The sequence below is a fragment of the Anomaloglossus baeobatrachus genome, chromosome 1, assembly GCF_048569485.1.
Source record: "Anomaloglossus baeobatrachus isolate aAnoBae1 chromosome 1, aAnoBae1.hap1, whole genome shotgun sequence".
NCBI lineage: Eukaryota > Metazoa > Chordata > Amphibia > Anura > Aromobatidae > Anomaloglossus > Anomaloglossus baeobatrachus.
The window spans coordinates 150,795,315-150,811,655 of record NC_134353.1 but is presented as its reverse complement, the minus strand read 5'-3'; the positions used below and the strand labels follow the sequence as shown (position 1 = coordinate 150,811,655).

At 44.9% G+C, this 16,341-nt stretch overlaps 1 protein-coding gene across 2 annotated transcripts in view; it reads right to left on the bottom strand.

Moving 5' to 3' along the window:
* SORBS2 (sorbin and SH3 domain containing 2) overlaps positions 1-16,341 on the bottom strand; it is a 463,189-nt gene that overhangs the window by 324,532 nt on the left and 122,316 nt on the right. For both annotated transcript variants that reach the window (XM_075347124.1, XM_075347123.1), the window contains exon 2: positions 7,750-7,855. The gene's annotated coding sequence lies outside the window, so the exon portion shown is untranslated. The remainder of the gene's footprint in view (positions 1-7,749; positions 7,856-16,341) is intronic.

Genomic DNA, 16,341 nt, shown 5'->3' with positions numbered 1-16,341 from the left:
ATAGGAGATTGTTTAATGAGCGGCCGGCTTTTTCAAAATAGTAAAAGCCGCCGGTCACCTCCACGCAGCTAATGAAGGGAATAGCGCGATCAGCTGCTGTCAGTCAGGTAACTCCCGGCCACCGCTGGATCCAGCGGTGCCGCGATTAACCTCAGTGACAGCAGCTGATCGCTATACTCACCTCAGTTGGTGCATGGAGCTGACTGGAGCGGCGGTGAGTAGCGCGATCAGCTGAGCTGTCACTGAGGTTACCCGCGGCCACCGCTGCATCCACCGCTGGATCCAGGTAACCTCAGTGACAGCTCAGCTGATCGCTATACTCATCTCATTAGCTGCGTGGAGGTGACCGGAGCGGCGGTGTCTTCTGCAGCTCCTGTCACTTCCATGCAGCAGAGCTGGACGCGACGCTGGAGGACTGTGGAGTACGCCGGACATGGAGGGTTTGTCGGGGTTAATAAATTGGTAATGAGGGACTTTGTTAGTGTTTTTTATTTCTAATAAAGGATTTTTCGGGTGTGTGTGTTTTTTAACTGTAATTTACAGATTAATCATGGAAGGAATCTCGGGGAGACGCCTGACATGATTAATCTAGGATTTAGTGGCAGCTATGGGCTGCCATTAACTCCTTATTACCCCGATTTGCCAACGCACCAGGGTAAATCGGGAAGAGCCGGGTACAGCCCCAGAACTGTCGCATCTAATGTATGCGGCAATTCTGGGCGGCTGCTGACTGATATTGTTAGGGTGGGGGGCTCCCCATAACGTGGAGCTCCCCATCCTGAGAATACCAGCCTTCAGCCGTATGGCTTTATCTGGCTGGTATTAAAATTGGGGGGACCGCATGCCGTTTTTTTTAATTATTTAATTATTTATTTCACTGCACAGTATACACACACCGGCTGCTGTGATTGGTTGCAGTGAGACAGCTGTCACTCAGTGTGGGAGCGTGTCTCACTGCAACCAATCATAGGCGCCGAAAAGCAGGACAGCAGGGAATAGGAGATTGATTAATGAGCGGCCGGCTTTTTCAAAAGAGGAAAAGCCACCGGAGTTTGAACAGCTGTGCAGCGCCGCGGCAGTGATCGGGGAACGGTAAGTAAGAGAGAGGGGGGGGAACTGACCGACAGACTGTGAGAGGGGGACAGACAAGACAGAGAGAGACAGACCGACGGACTGAGGGAGATAGAATAAAAAAAAAAAAATGACCGACATCGCTAGTAAAAAGCACAAAACGTGCGTTTTGGACATCGGAGTGCCACACAAGGTTTTCATGTAAAATCTTTCATGTATTAATCTCAAAAAGTAACATACACCAGCTCTATCTCACTATTGGGTATGTGCCCTTAACATTTCCGCCATGAAAATTCATTTTGGTGTCATTTTGGAAGGTTTTCTGGTGAGTCCGTAAAAATGGCGTAAAACTCGGACAAAATTGTTCACATCTGTGACTTTTGAGTGATAAATGCTTCAAGGGGTCTTCCCCATGCTGATGCCATGTCATTTGAGCACTCTTCTGAGACTTTTGTGACATTTTTAGGGTTTCTCCATGCTGCCGGGGGGTCATTTCACAAAAATACTCGGGTCTCCCATAGGATAACATTGGGCTCGGTGCTCGGGCCGAGTACACGAGTATCTTGGGAGGCTCGGCCCGAGCTTCGAGCACCCGAGCTTTTTAGTACTCGCTCATCACTAGTAACAACGTTTTGAACGTTTGACTTTCAGGCTCCATATCTCACCATCCACTACAGCTTCGGACATGAGACTACCTTCACTTTATAGACAATTATCTTATACATACATTTGACTTGCAACTATTTAGCATATATGATTAGTTATGGAGAGATTCTTCTCATGTGACTTCACTGTTCCTGTTTTGCTTCTAAAAATCTAAATTTTAATTTTTATTATTTTGTAAAACCATCTTTGGCTTTCAACACTGCCTGAATCCTTCTAGGCATGCTCTCGATCAGATTCAAGCATGTCTAGACTGAAATCTGATTACAGGTCTCTTCTACACATTCCCAATGTCGGTAAATATTGGTCTCCTCACTTGGGTATGTATACAGGTGTTCTTCAACTCTACTCACAAGTGTTCAATTGGGTTGAGGTCTTGGGACTCTGGGGGCCAACCCAGCACCTCTACTTCACTGTCATTGAACCATTTCTTCTCCAATCTTGACATATGCTTCTGGTCGTTGTCCTGCTGGAACACTATGTCGTCCTTTTCATACCCGTTGTACATGAGTGTATGAAGTAACTCGCGTTGTATTATACAGTAGCTCCAGTAGCTCAGTATTGAGACCACCATCGATCTTGGTCAAGTATCCAAAACCTTTGGTTGTAAAACAACCCCAAAACATCAGGCTTCCTCCACTGAACTTGACAATTCCCTCAATTTCTTGATACATTACCCCTTTTTCCCTTGTTTTTCCAGACCCATTTGCACCGATCAGAGCCCAGTCTATTGACTCTCCAAATCACTGATTTCCAATCTTCTACTCTACACTTTTTTATAAACTTGAGCCAACACGGCTTATGATGATATTAAAGCCAAGATTCTTCACCTTTTTTCATGCCAACATTCCAGATTTGTGTAACATGCTCACATGGACGTCTGGGATCTCACTATTATGAAGCATACGAGCCACCTCCACTACCGTGTTTGTCGAGTGAGAACTCATAAAGCTTCTGATGCGCCAACTTGTTGACTCCGATATTTTGCCTGGACGTCCACCTCTTGGCTTTTGAATGGACGGACTTTATTTCATATTTTTCCAACTGTCATAGGACTCACGTGATGCAGTTTGGCAATTTTCTTGGCTGAGAGACCCCTATCCATGAGCTGGATGATGTTGTTTCTCTTTTCTTGGGAAATCTTCTTCATGGCTGCGTCTTGATTCAAATCAGTGACCGCTCGCTTGGGAATCAACCTAATAACACACTCAACTATTAGGCAATGTGTGACCAGGTTGTAATTTATAGTATATAGGAAGAAAAAGATTTTCCCACCAACAGGAGCAAAACAGTAACAATACAGTGACATGACAAGAACCTGCATAAGTAATCATATGCTAAATAATTGCAAGTCAAATTTAAGTATGAGATTGCCAAGAAGATTGTTTATAAAATCAAGGTAGTGTCACATTCGACATTGTAGTGGCTGGTGAGATATAGAGCCTGAAAGTCAAAAGTTGAAAACATTGTTTTGGGTTGATTCACAAAATGTGTGAAACTGAGAAAAGTTATGACCAAGTTGGCTTTCCATTTGAAGTCTAAATTTTAGGTGGCTGATAAACAATAATTTTGCATAAATGTTTTGGTCTATATGTAATGAAATATTATACAGTAATAAGAGCTGATAATATTACATACAGCTACAATGTTTCTTAGAAATGAAATCTTAGCTTCTCTAAGAAGATCTTGTCACCATTCATGCTTTTTAAATCTTCATCACTGTTCATAATATATTTCTTTTCCACAGTGATGTTCTCTGTGCCTAATATACAATGTGGTGCCAGTTGAAGGGAAATAGCACGAGATAAAATCACATTTCAAAGACCTGTGGGAATGTTTGGGTATGTGAGATTGTCAGAAGACGGGGTCTTGATAAATGATTGTTAATAAAACTGTTTGTTTCCCAGATAGCCCGCAAACGGTCGGCAGCACATCTACCCATGTGAACGGATGCCCACATACAGTCAGGGCCAGAAATATTTGGACAGTGACACAAGTTTTGTTATTTTAGCTGTTTACAAAAACATGTTCAGAAATACAATTATATATATATATAATATGGGCTGAAAGTGCACACTCCCAGCTGCAATATGAGAGTTTTCACATCCAAATCGGAGAAAGGGTTTAGGAATCATAGCTCTGTAATGCATAGCCTCCTCTTTTTCAAGGGACCAAAAGTAATTGGACAAGGGGCTCTAAGGGCTGCAATTAACTCTGAAGGCGTCTCCCTCGTTAACCTGTAATCAATGAAGTAGTTAAAAAGTCTGGGGTTGATTACAGGTGTGTGGTTTTGCATTTGGAAGCTGTTGCTGTGACCAGACAACATGCGATCTAAGGAACTCTCAATTGAGGTGAAGCAGAACATCCTGAGGCTGAAAAAAAAAGAAAAAATCCATCAGAGAGATAGCAGACATGCTTGGAGTAGCAAAATCAACAGTCGGGTACATTCTGAGAAAAAAGGAATTGACTGGTGAGCTTGGGAACTCAAAAAGGCCTGGGCGTCCACGGATGACAACAGTGGTGGATGATCGCCGCATACTTTCTTTGGTGGAGAAGAACCCGTTCACAGCATCAACTGAAGTCCAGAACACTCTCAGTGAAGTAGGTGTATCTGTCTCTAAGTCAACAGTAAAGAGAAGACTCCATGAAAGTAAATACAAAGGGTTCACATCTAGATGCAAACCATTCATCAATTCCAAAAATAGACAGGCCAGAGTTAAATTTGCTGAAAAACACCTCATGAAGCCAGCTCAGTTCTGGAAAAGTATTCTATGGACAGATGAGACAAAGATCAACCTGTACCAGAATGATGGGAAGAAAAAAGTTTGGAGAAGAAAGGGAACGGCAGATGATCCAAGGCACACCACATCCTCTGTAAAACATGGTGGAGGCAACGTGATGGCATGGGCATGCATGGCTTTCAATGGCACTGGATCACTTGTGTTTATTGATGACATAACAGCAGACAAGAGTAGCCGGATGAATTCTGAAGTGTACTGGGATATACTTTCAGCCCAGATTCAGCCAAATGCCGCAAAGTTGATCGGACGGCGCTTCATAGTACAGATGGACAATGACCCCAAGCATACAGCCAAAGCTACCCAGGAGTTCATGAGTGCAAAAAAGTGGAACATTCTGCAATGGCCAAGTCAATCACCAGATCTTAACCCAATTCAGCATGCATTTCACTTGCTCAAATCCAGACTTAAGACGGAAAGACCCACAAACAAACAAGACCTGAAGGCTGCGGCTGTAAAGGCCTGGCAAAGCATTAAGAAGGAGGAAACCCAGCGTTTGGTGATGTCCATGGGTTCCAGACTTAAGGCAGTGATTGCCTCCAAAGGATTCGCAACAAAATATTGAAAATAAAAATATTTTGTTTGGGTTTGGTTTATTTGTCCAATTACTTTTGACCTCCTAAAATGTGGAGTGTTTGCAAAGAAATGTGTACAATTCCTACAATTTCTATCAGATATTTTTGTTCAAACCTTCAAATTAAACGTTACAATCTGCACTTGAATTCTGTTGTAGAGGTTTCATTTCAAATCCAATGTGGTGGCATGCAGAGCCCAACTCGCGAAAATTGTGTCACTGTCCAAATATTTCTGGACCTAACTGTATGCCCGTGGATGAAAACAATGCCCAGATAAACAAAATAATCAGCCGACAAACGAGCATTTTGGTAGTTCATTGGATGATCAGTGGTACGTTAACAATGGCAAACAATACGTTTTCTTACTTATGCTTGTTTGGCTGTTTAAAGGGCCCTAAGAGACCAATTCATATGCAAAAATACCGTGGTTTATTTTTGATCATTTTAAATAACTTAAATAAAGTGCAAAGTTTAAAAAAATGTAATGTTTCTGCAGAAAAACAAGACTAACAACACATCCGTCCATTACACTAAACTGATGCGAGTAGCACATTGTCTTGCTTATTGTGGAAAAGACTTACCGTATTTTTCAGACTATAAGACGCACTTTTTCCCTCCAAATGTTGGGGGAAAGTGGGAGGTGCGTCTTATAGTCTGAATGTAGGGCATGGCTGAGGGGAATGAGGGTGCTGCGGTGAAGTGGGTCATCGGCGGCATGCACAGACTGTAACAGCGCCTGCTGTGACCATGTGGGCCCGCTCATTTCATATGCATGCATCCTCCCACCCATCATCTCTCAGCGCTGAAGCTGGTGCTGACAGGTGGGCGGGATGATGGGCGGGGGATGCGCGCATAGTAAAGAGCCGGCCCGCGTGATCACCCCTGGCAACTACAGCCTGGAGTGATCATGTACGGCTGTATTCACTGCTCCCCGCGCATCATCATTAGCATGGGGCGCAGTGAATAAGTATACTCACCCATCACCGTTGAATGCATCATCGCAATGTCCTCCTATCTGCCGGCCACTGCTCTGTGTTGAGACTAGCGGTGAGCACAGCGATGACGTCATCGCTGTGCTCACCGCTCTCTACACACATCAGCCGGCAGCAGACAGGAGGACATCGCGATGCTGCAGGAAACTCTGACAGCTCCACACAAGTCAGCGGCGCTGCTGCTGACACAGACAGGAAGATGAGCGATGCTGCAGGAGTGAGGAAAGGGGAGTATAAACGTTTATTTTTTTGTGTGTGCCACAGGATGCAGGCCATATACCATGATTGAGTATATAGCAGGATGGCAGTATATACCAGGATGGGGGTATATAGCAGGATGAGGGCATATACCAGGATGGCACTATATAGCAGGATTGGGGTATATACCAGGATGGAGGTATATAGCAGGATGAGGGCATATACCAGGATGGCAGTATATAGCAGGATGGCGGTATATAGCAGGATGAGGGCATATACCAGGATGGCGCTATATAGCAGGATGGGGGTACATACCAGGATGGAGGTATATAGCAGGATGAGGGCATATACCAGGATGGCAGTATATAGCAGGATCGGGGTATATAGCAGGATGAGGGCATATACCAGGATGGCAGTATATAGCAGAATAGGGGTATATAGCAGGATGAGGGCATATACCAGGATGGCGCTATGTAGCAGGATGGGGGCTATACCAAGATGGCGATATATAGCAGAATGGGGCTATACCAAGATGAGGGACATATATTCAAGGATGGGGTTATATACAAGGCAGGAGGATCATTACCAGGATGGGGTACCTTAGTAGAGAATTTGGGGACATTACCCCCATAATAGTGTCAGCAGCAGATCCCCGCCCCATAACAGTGTGTCATGACCAAATTTTTTGCTTAAAATTTTGTTTTCCTATTTTCCTCTTCTAAAACCAGGGTGCGTCTTATGGTATGTTAAAATGGTGCTCTTATAAAGGTGTTTGGTCTTACGCGATCATGACCCAGCATCAGTAATAGAGACATATCAAAGTACATTCAAGCCGTATCAAGATATATTAATAGCTTACAAAGAGAAAGTGGCCTGATCAGGAGAAGAGTAATGAATAGCTGAGAGTGTTTTTTCTTCTAAACGTTGCCCAATAGTGCATCATAACTGCTATGTTTTGGGTGCAGGTAAAATATATCTTTGTACCGTGTTAGCCAGTCGAGATAAAAAAAACGTTTGTTCAAAAGAACCGAGAGTCCTCAGTGGTTGATACCTTTTAATGGCTAATTGAAAAGATGGTAATAATTGCAAGCTTTCGAGACTACTCAGGTCTCTTCATCAGGCTCAGTATAACACATACATATAGTACAATTCAGATTTTGTGTTATACTGAGCCTGATGAAGAGACCTGAGTAGTCTGGAAAGCTTGCTATTATTACCATCTTTTCAGTTAGCCATTAACAGGTATCAACCACTGAGGACTCTTAGTTCTTTTAAAACAAACTTTTTTTATGTTTTGGGTGCTAACATATTAATTATCCATAGCTATGAACACTTGATATTCTGTAAGTTGGGAACTACACAAACCTTAGAAAAATAGGAAAAAGTGCATAAGGTATAAAGACTACTTCTTGACAATATTCTCATCCATAATTTCTAGCTCATGATACTCACTCTTTAAACTTGGCAGCTTTACAATAGTGACCCAGAAACTGGAATTCAATGGCAAAACTTGAGCTCTATCCTTGTCCTCAGTCTGTCAGATGGGTAAGGATATTTCCTAAAAGAACAATGAGAAATTGATGGGTCACATTATAAGGTATATTTGGAAACAAGCGTTTTATGAAAGAAGCATTATGGTCACAGTACTGATTAATTACTGATTAATAAATAATCAGGGTGCAGATAGCTTTGCTTCATCTTGTGGGTTTCTGACACAAATGGAATGTAGTTCAACAAAAATCTGCTGGCACTGTTATCACACAGAATTCTCTATCACTCCCTTTAAGATATTGCTGTCAGACATGGTGGTGCTCAACTTGTAAAGCTGACTAATCAATTCTCAAAGATCCTGTTCCCGACATTTTCCGCCATCTTTGGCGCCAAAACGCCATCTTCCAGGCCAAAAGCGCGCAAAGCCGAAGCCCAGCCCTTCGTCTTGAGAGTGCGGCAGGAACCGGAAGTTCCCAGAGTGCCAAAGCGCGAAAGTGAGTGGCTGGTGAAAACCAAGGGGGCGTGACGGCATGCAGCAGCGGAAGTGAAGCAGTGACGCCAGGACTCTGCAATAATGTTCCTGAGCACCGCAGAGGCAAGATAGCGGCAGCACGAGACTGTTCACCGGGGCACACTGCTCCCAGGACCGCTGCCTGGATCGAGCAGGATACGGAGCAACTCTGCAGGAGGATGCGGACGCAATTCCTCTTCATTCTGAACCATTGGAGGGAATAGATGAGGAGCCTGGAGCGAGCCTGTGAGATAGAAGTCATATGCGAGAAGCGGGTAAGCAGTTACTCAGTCCCAGTTGATCCGATTGATCCGGCCTATGCAGCTGTGGGATACGGTGTGCCCCCGCCCGCTGCAAGCACTCCGCCACCATTGCCCTCATCCTCCTCCGATGCAGAGGTGCCAATTCCAACACCGGCAGCGGAACATTCAGTTCCTGTTTGTAAGAAGCAGATTGCAGAGCCCCTGAACTTACCATCTGACCAGGCCACGTCAGCGGTTATCCCAGCATCAGCCCGACCAGACTCTGCCACATCACCGGGCCCGTACCCCGATACGGAGCACCCGGACCCTGCATCCCCGGCTGAGGAACAGTCGGTTCTTCCACCCACCATGGCAGAGGTGAAGCCTGTTAAGAGGCCAGTTCCACCACTGCGCGGCCGCCCGGTAGTTTCCAGGGCCCCAGGAATCCGTATGCGGTAGCGGTAGCTGAACCAGGATGGCTACCCACCAGTTTTGTTGAAAATTTGAAAAATGACCGTTTCAAGACTGTCACCTTTGTTGAACGTTCTCCAGTGTTCAGTTTAAAGAAGAAGGCTGTCGGGGATCGGCTGAAGGGTCTCTGATGGAAGGTGACAGGAGAAGTTTATGCTGCAATTAGACACTGTCATCCTTGTTGAACCTTTTTTCCACACTTTGTTACAGGGAAAAGACCATCAGGGCCTTGAACGGTGTGGTGCTGGTAGACGGCACCAGGGGGCCTTGGTGGGGGTTGGCACAACAGGGTAACGGCTACCAGGTTACTCAGGAATGTTAAAGGGCGGCACGGTGGCTCAGTGGTTAGCACTGCAGCCTTGCAGTGCTGGGGTCCTGGGTTCGAATCCTACCAAGGACACCATCTGCAAGGAGTTTGTATGTTCTCCCCGTGTTTGCGTGGGTTTCCTCCGGGTACTCCGGTTTCCTCCCACACTCCAAAAACATACTGATAGGGAATTTAGATTGTGAGCCCCAATGGGGCAGTGTTCCTAATGTATGTAAAGCGCTGCGGAATATGATAGCGCTATATAAAAATAAAGATTTATTTATTTTATTTTTATTTTAAAGAGTCGTCTTTTATGCCTCCAGGACTTCAACTCCATCACGGAACCCAAGTAGGAAGCAGCGGGTTTAGGTTGTTTGGGTGTCAGGTTGAAGGGAGAGGGACACAGGGAATGTGGACTCCGTGATTTTCCTTTTGCAACGTTTAAGAATATGCCTCCCCTGCGTGGGATGAACTGTCATTAAAATGTTACCCCTTTTTCTCCTTACAGAAGCAGTTTCAATAAACCTCAGTGTGTCCTGTAGCTTGGGGACGAGCAAAGTTTAACCAAGGGGGAATGTGACACCCCTGCACTATTCAGGGCATCGCAGGGAACTGCACTCCTGTCCTTATAGTGCAGAACCCACTCTCCTTGGTTCCAGGTTCCACCCAGTGGTATTGCTAACAACTGCATTCAAATCCCAATCCACACACACACACACACACACACACACACACACACACACACACACCAGGGCTGGACAGACAAACCAGTGGGTAGGTCTAGAGAGGAAAGGGCCACCCACCGAAGGGTTAAGCAGACTGGTGGGAGGTGACAACTGAGTGAGCTCCAGGGGAGCAAAGGGAAAGGGAGCGAAGTGGAAACTCTCCAGAGGGAGAGGGAGCTGGAGATTGGAGCCCCCAGGAGAAGTGAAGTAGTAGCCCTCAGAGTGTGAGGGGCCAAGGAGTCGAAGTTCCCGAGAGGTTGGAGTAAAGTGGAACACAGCAAAAGCAATACCATTGGGAGCGGATACATGGACGTGCTCTCTTTTCAAGACTTCAAGAGGCAGTGGTGCACTGGGACTTTTGGTTCACCTGCAGCATGTGTGTGTAATGACTTTATAAAATATCATCCAGCACCACGATAACCAGCCTGAGTGAGTACACAGTCATCCCCTGCTACCACCTAACCCTGCGCTCTCCTGCACCCCACCATCCAGAGTCACGGGGCCTGTCCCTACCCGTGGAGGGCAACGTCATTTAGCTGCCCCACTCCATCACCCCGGATACTCCCAACGGCAGCGGCGGTACTCCCAATTACCGCAAACCACGGGTGGCGTCACAAACTATAGATATCTCCCCTGTAAATACCCCCTTGACATTTTGAGTGTGGCACCTAAGCCCCTGGATACAGAGACCCTCGATCCACGAACGGACACTACCCCCGGATCAGAGCGGTTCGATCTGCTGCTGGGGCGGCTCAAGTTTAAAGCGGGTGATGTGCAGCCTGTAAATGATTATTGTTTTCCAGTATAAACAATCAAATTACCGATTGAATGAGTATTTTGTTGATTCACTAATCAACTGATATGTTTACACCTATGAACACTAATTTGCACTGCCATAAGTTGTCTCCCTGTCTTTCATGCGGGCTCGAACGTCAAGCCACCATCTTTCCCCGCACGTCAGCTGATTTAATCAGCCGACATCTGCCTCTAAACAGCCATGGATGGAGTGGCACTCGACCCTTGGCTGTTAACCTGTCTAGCTGTTGTTACCTGTTATATGCCACCGTCAATCTCTGACAGCGGCATGTAATGGACGCTAGCAGGGAGGAAGCTGTTCTGATCTGGATGCCAATGAGTTGTCATGACAGTCAGGGGTCAGCTGATGACCTGTGTCTGTCATCACAGTATTACGATGAAAACCAGCCCATGGCCAATGTTCATAGGAGACTGTCATTTCCTCTATATAGAGCAAATCTGGCCATTATAAGTGCATATAGATTTTGGCTTGTTAAGGCTGCTTTTGGGGATAGAAGCATTGGGCAATTTGTCCTTCTCCCCAGTAAAAACATCCTTGAGACTGCTGTATAGGTGTGGTAAGTACAGTTGTCAAATTTAACTAGTATTTCAAGTATGCAAAAACAGACAGGTACAGTTAAATGTCAGTATAAAAAAAATGTTTTTGTTTAACAAAATTAATCAACATTCCCAAAAATGACATAAAATAATAGCATCTACAACATGGCACTGTATAGGTGCGACATGTACGGATGTAAAAATTTGACTGCTAAAATAGATGTGGAAAATAAATTGTTTGCAACATGTACACTTTGTAAGGTCTACTTTTGCAGTTAAGTGTCTGAATTTCAGAGAATTTTATTTTGTATTTATAATAAACAACTATTCCCCCTGCACTAAAAGGATTGCACAAAACATAACAAAAACAAAAGGACAGTCGCTCTTTATAACTGTGATTGACACAGATTTCTGATTTTTTCTTTCTCGTAAAAAATATTGTGCTTGCTGCCTTGCTGCTGCTTTCTAGTGCACGGAGAATGAAGAACAATGCAAAATTGAAATGCAGTAGCACAAATGCCAGCTTTACCATGCCACTGGTCAATCATACCGACACCTCTCCTATCTCTCCCTCCAAATATCAAATAAATCTCTGAGCTATTAGCAGACTACTAAACTCATTATCTTCACTTACTGTCTGGTTTGTTCATTGTTTCATAGCTCTTTTTTTCCTTATCTCTATTGCTGACTGTGAACTCTGGCTTCATATCGCTATCCAAAATCCCCCTAAAATGGCTGCTGCATTCCATGCTTTGGCTTTTATATAGGCTATGATTAATACCTCCTGATTGACTGCTCTATTACGTGTGATAGCGGCAAGTCATTATGGCAAAGCTCATGTGGTCCTACCTATGGTCAAGTGAGCCTTCTGTGGTAGATGTAATCTATTGCAATGTGTAAAATGAAAGTGGGCATTTTTTTGTTTGCAATTTGCTCAAATTGAACGGCCAATTCACCAGGACCTGCAAACCTCAGAATATAAAACATAAATTCGATTTACTTTGAATTGATTTGTACATCTCTAGTTAACACATAATAGTAGAGGGTAGAACTAAATGAGAATACAATGTAAGCACTATTTCCGCGGTGTCACATTACAGAATGCATGCAAAACTTTGTTCTTTCCACATAAATCACTTTGGAGTCAATTGTGACCTGCATGTAGAGGGAAGCCCTGTACACATAAGATCAAATTACTTGTACTTTCAATGAGCCTCCATGTCAATTCAGTTCATTAATGTGAGAGTGGTGGGAATTAAGCATCCTACCGAGGAGATAAAGGATCCTCCTGGATAAAAGACATTCCATGAAGGAAAACCTATTTGCCTGTGAAGTGATATATCGGTGAGTTCAAGCTTCAAGTGAAAGAATGCTGAACCACAGCTTCTGAGACATGTTTAGCGGGAAGCTGTGCTGTGCCTCTTATGTCTGTGGAGACTCAATCTACAATTCCCATTGAAGTATTAAGCCTTGGGAAACGCGGATTAATGGCAAGCCGACTTTTGTTTGTACACGATAACAAGATGTTTTAAGGCTGTTTTGACAAGTCTTCATCAAAGTTCATCTGAAGTATTCATGATAAGTTCAGCTAAAATTATTTTAAACTCTAAAAATATTGTGGTTAACGAAAATTACAACATGTCTTTACTTGTATGGGGCTGCCCCTGCCACAGATTATTGTGTACACGTATGAATGGACATATTAAGGACACGCTGAAGTACATCGCTCCTCTGTAGGCGTCTAGATAGGAAATCACGTTAGGAGAAATTTGACGTAAGGCAAGTGTAGTTTATTGCCACGGATAGAGGTCGCACGCACAGACCCCTATGTAGCCACATTGTGGTTCTTCTACAACTGTGATATAATCAGTATGTAGTATATTTAATATTTCCCTGTTAACTCACAGTTACCATATAGATGCCATGCTTTCTTACAGCAAAAATTGCATTAAAGAATTTTAAAACATGGCATTTTTGCATTATGCCAACACAAACATGGTAGGCTGCATGTTGTTTGTGCCACTGTGAGCAGCCTATGTGACTTTAATGTGATACCATGGCCGCAACATCTCAAGATTATCTATTGAGCACATTAGTCGGCAATTGCAAGTACCTAAGTGCATTCAGCAAAGCAAATAATTCTTCAGGCAATAATAAATAACCTCATTGCACCTGGTGATCATAGTCGCTACTGATTAAAAGGATAAGCTGCGGCCACCACCAGCGGGTTGTTATATGCAGTATTCTAGAATGCTGTGCATAAGAGCCCAGGCCACTGTGTATAACATAAAAAACAGCTTTTATTATACTCACCTGGGGGCGGTCCAGTTCGATGGGTGTCACTGCTCTCCGGTCCGGTGCCTCCTCTTTGTGGCAATCGCCGTCCTCCTTCTTCTGAGGCCCATGTCCATGACGTGTCCTACGTCATCCACACTAGCCGGCATTGAGGTCCTGCAAAGGCGCACTTTGATCTGCCTTGCTCAGAGCAGATCAAAGTATTGTAGTGCATATACAAGGAAAGGTTAAAGACCGCCTGCGTAACTGCGCATTATAGTACTTTGATCTTCCCTCAACGGGGCAAATCTAAGTGCGCTTGCGCAGGACCGCAATGTCACCCTGTGTGGATGATGTAGACGTGTCATCCATACTGAGCTGGGTAGAAGGAGGGCAGAGATTGCTGCAGAGAGGAGGCGCCGGACCGGAGAGCAGTGACACCCCTCAGACTGGACCGTCCCTAAAGGGTGCTTTACACGCTGCGACATCGCTAGCGATTGCCAGCGATGTCGCGAGCGATACCAGCCGCTCCCGTCGTTGGTGCGATATGTGGTGATCACTGCTGTAGCGAAAATTATCGCTACGGCAGCGTCACACGCACATTCCTGTTCTGCGACGTTGCTGTGCCTGCCGAACAATCCCTCCTTCAAGGGGGAGATGCGGTCGGCGTCACAGCGACGTCACAAAACGGCCGTCCAATAGCAGAGGAGGGGCGGAGATGAGTAGCCGGAACATGCCGCCCACCTCCTTCCTTCCTCATTGCCGGTGGACGGAGGTAAGCAGATGATCGTCGTTCCTGCGGTGTCACACATAGCGATGTGATGCCGCAGGAACGAGGAACAACCTCGCTACGTACGAGACAACGATTTTTGGTAAATGAACGACCTCTCATGTACCAACGATTTTTGTCTCTTTTGCGATCGTTTAAGGTCGCTCCTGCCTGTTACACGCTGCGATGTCGCTAGATAGATAGCCAATCACTTTGTTAGATAATTTTGCCTACTGTGAAGATAACAGTTAATGTATAATTGAGACTCCCTATAGCAGTATCTGGGGTGTATCTGTGGCCAAAAAACTCAAAAACAAATATTTATACTCTTGTAGTTCTCACAAACACACTCCCCGCCACGTGATATTGGATTATTTGGCAGCCTGGAACAGGTCATCAAGGTCCTGAGACCATTGACAGTAGCAGGCAGAGCTATGGTTTGTAGTGTTCTGTTCTAGAGCCAGAACCACAAAGTGCTTTCATATATAAAAAGATGACTTGTCATTGATTAAAGGAATGAATCTGAGTCTGAGGGGAAAACAAGGCATTGGATAGGAGAAACAGTAGTGCTTGGATTAGAGAGAGGATAATCTGCATACATCCCACACTTGAGTTAATAAAAAAATATTTTTAATGCTGAAATAGTCGTCAGTTCATATTCCAGCCTTCTACTGTTTCCGCGTAAATAAGACCTACCCTGAAAAAAGCCCTAGCAGGATTTTTCAGCCTTTTTGGAGTATGGTTATAAGCCCTACTCCAAAAATAAGCCCTAATTGCGTACCATACTATAATAGTCTGGCGACATGCTCGCATTTCCATATCGCGCTATCCTGTGGTGCATTCACAGCCTTTCATTAAACTCTGTGTGACTCTGATGAAGGTCATATTAAAAGACCGAAATGTCAAATATACTCCTTGTAAACACATGTTCACACGCTGAGTTATAATAAAGCACCTGTTACCACGCATCCTTGTTTGAGTGCCGGATTCTTTCTGAAATGGGGCCTGGGCAGCTCTTTCAGGATATGTAACTTTTATTGGTGTATATTGCCCCGTTGAGTTGCTGTAAGCCCTAGAAATTTATAGTGAAATGTCAGCTAGTTAATGGGAAATTATGATTTACCCCATCCCTCATCCAACCCTATGCGCCAGCATCACTGATTGGAACGTGTGTTAATGGCAAATTAAAATTCACTCCTTTCCTCGCCCATAAACCCATCTACACCACTGTGTTGGCGTATATTTGTAACATGTGTTAATGGCAAAATTAATATTCAACCTCTCCCCCACCCATAAACCCAAACCCTCTGTGCCGATGTCTGTGATTGTAACGCGTGTTAATGGCAAATGAATAGTCACGCCCCTCCCCCGCCCATATTCCTGTCCACTCCTCTGTGTCAGCATCCGTGATTCAGTCAGATTGCCGTATTACTGCCTGAGGATGGCAGTGCAATTGTCAGACTGGCTGGTGCGCTCTCCTCATCTGAGCATGACAGCAGCATAGAAATACACGCTAACATGCCCTCATCAAAAGAGCAGCCGGCTAGTCCGAGGATTGAGATGCGATCTTTGGGCAGTAGTAAGTCTGACTGTATCGCTGATGCCGCCACAGATGGGTGGGTGAATATTCATACCAGGCGCCCCTGGATGGGTGTAACTAAGTGACTACCAGGTTCTTCACTAGAGCCTCTGATGGTGAGGTTAGGCTTTCTGCTGCTGGTAGCCGCCAGGTAACACTCCAGGAGAACTCTGGGTACTATAGGAGCTGATCCCAAAGGATCAGGGATGGTGATGCGGATTTGGGAGTAAGACAGAGGAGGACCACAGGCAGGAGAGGATTCGGTTGCTGGTACCGACTGGATGGATGGTGCAGGCTAGTCAGATTCTGGTTCCGGATCACG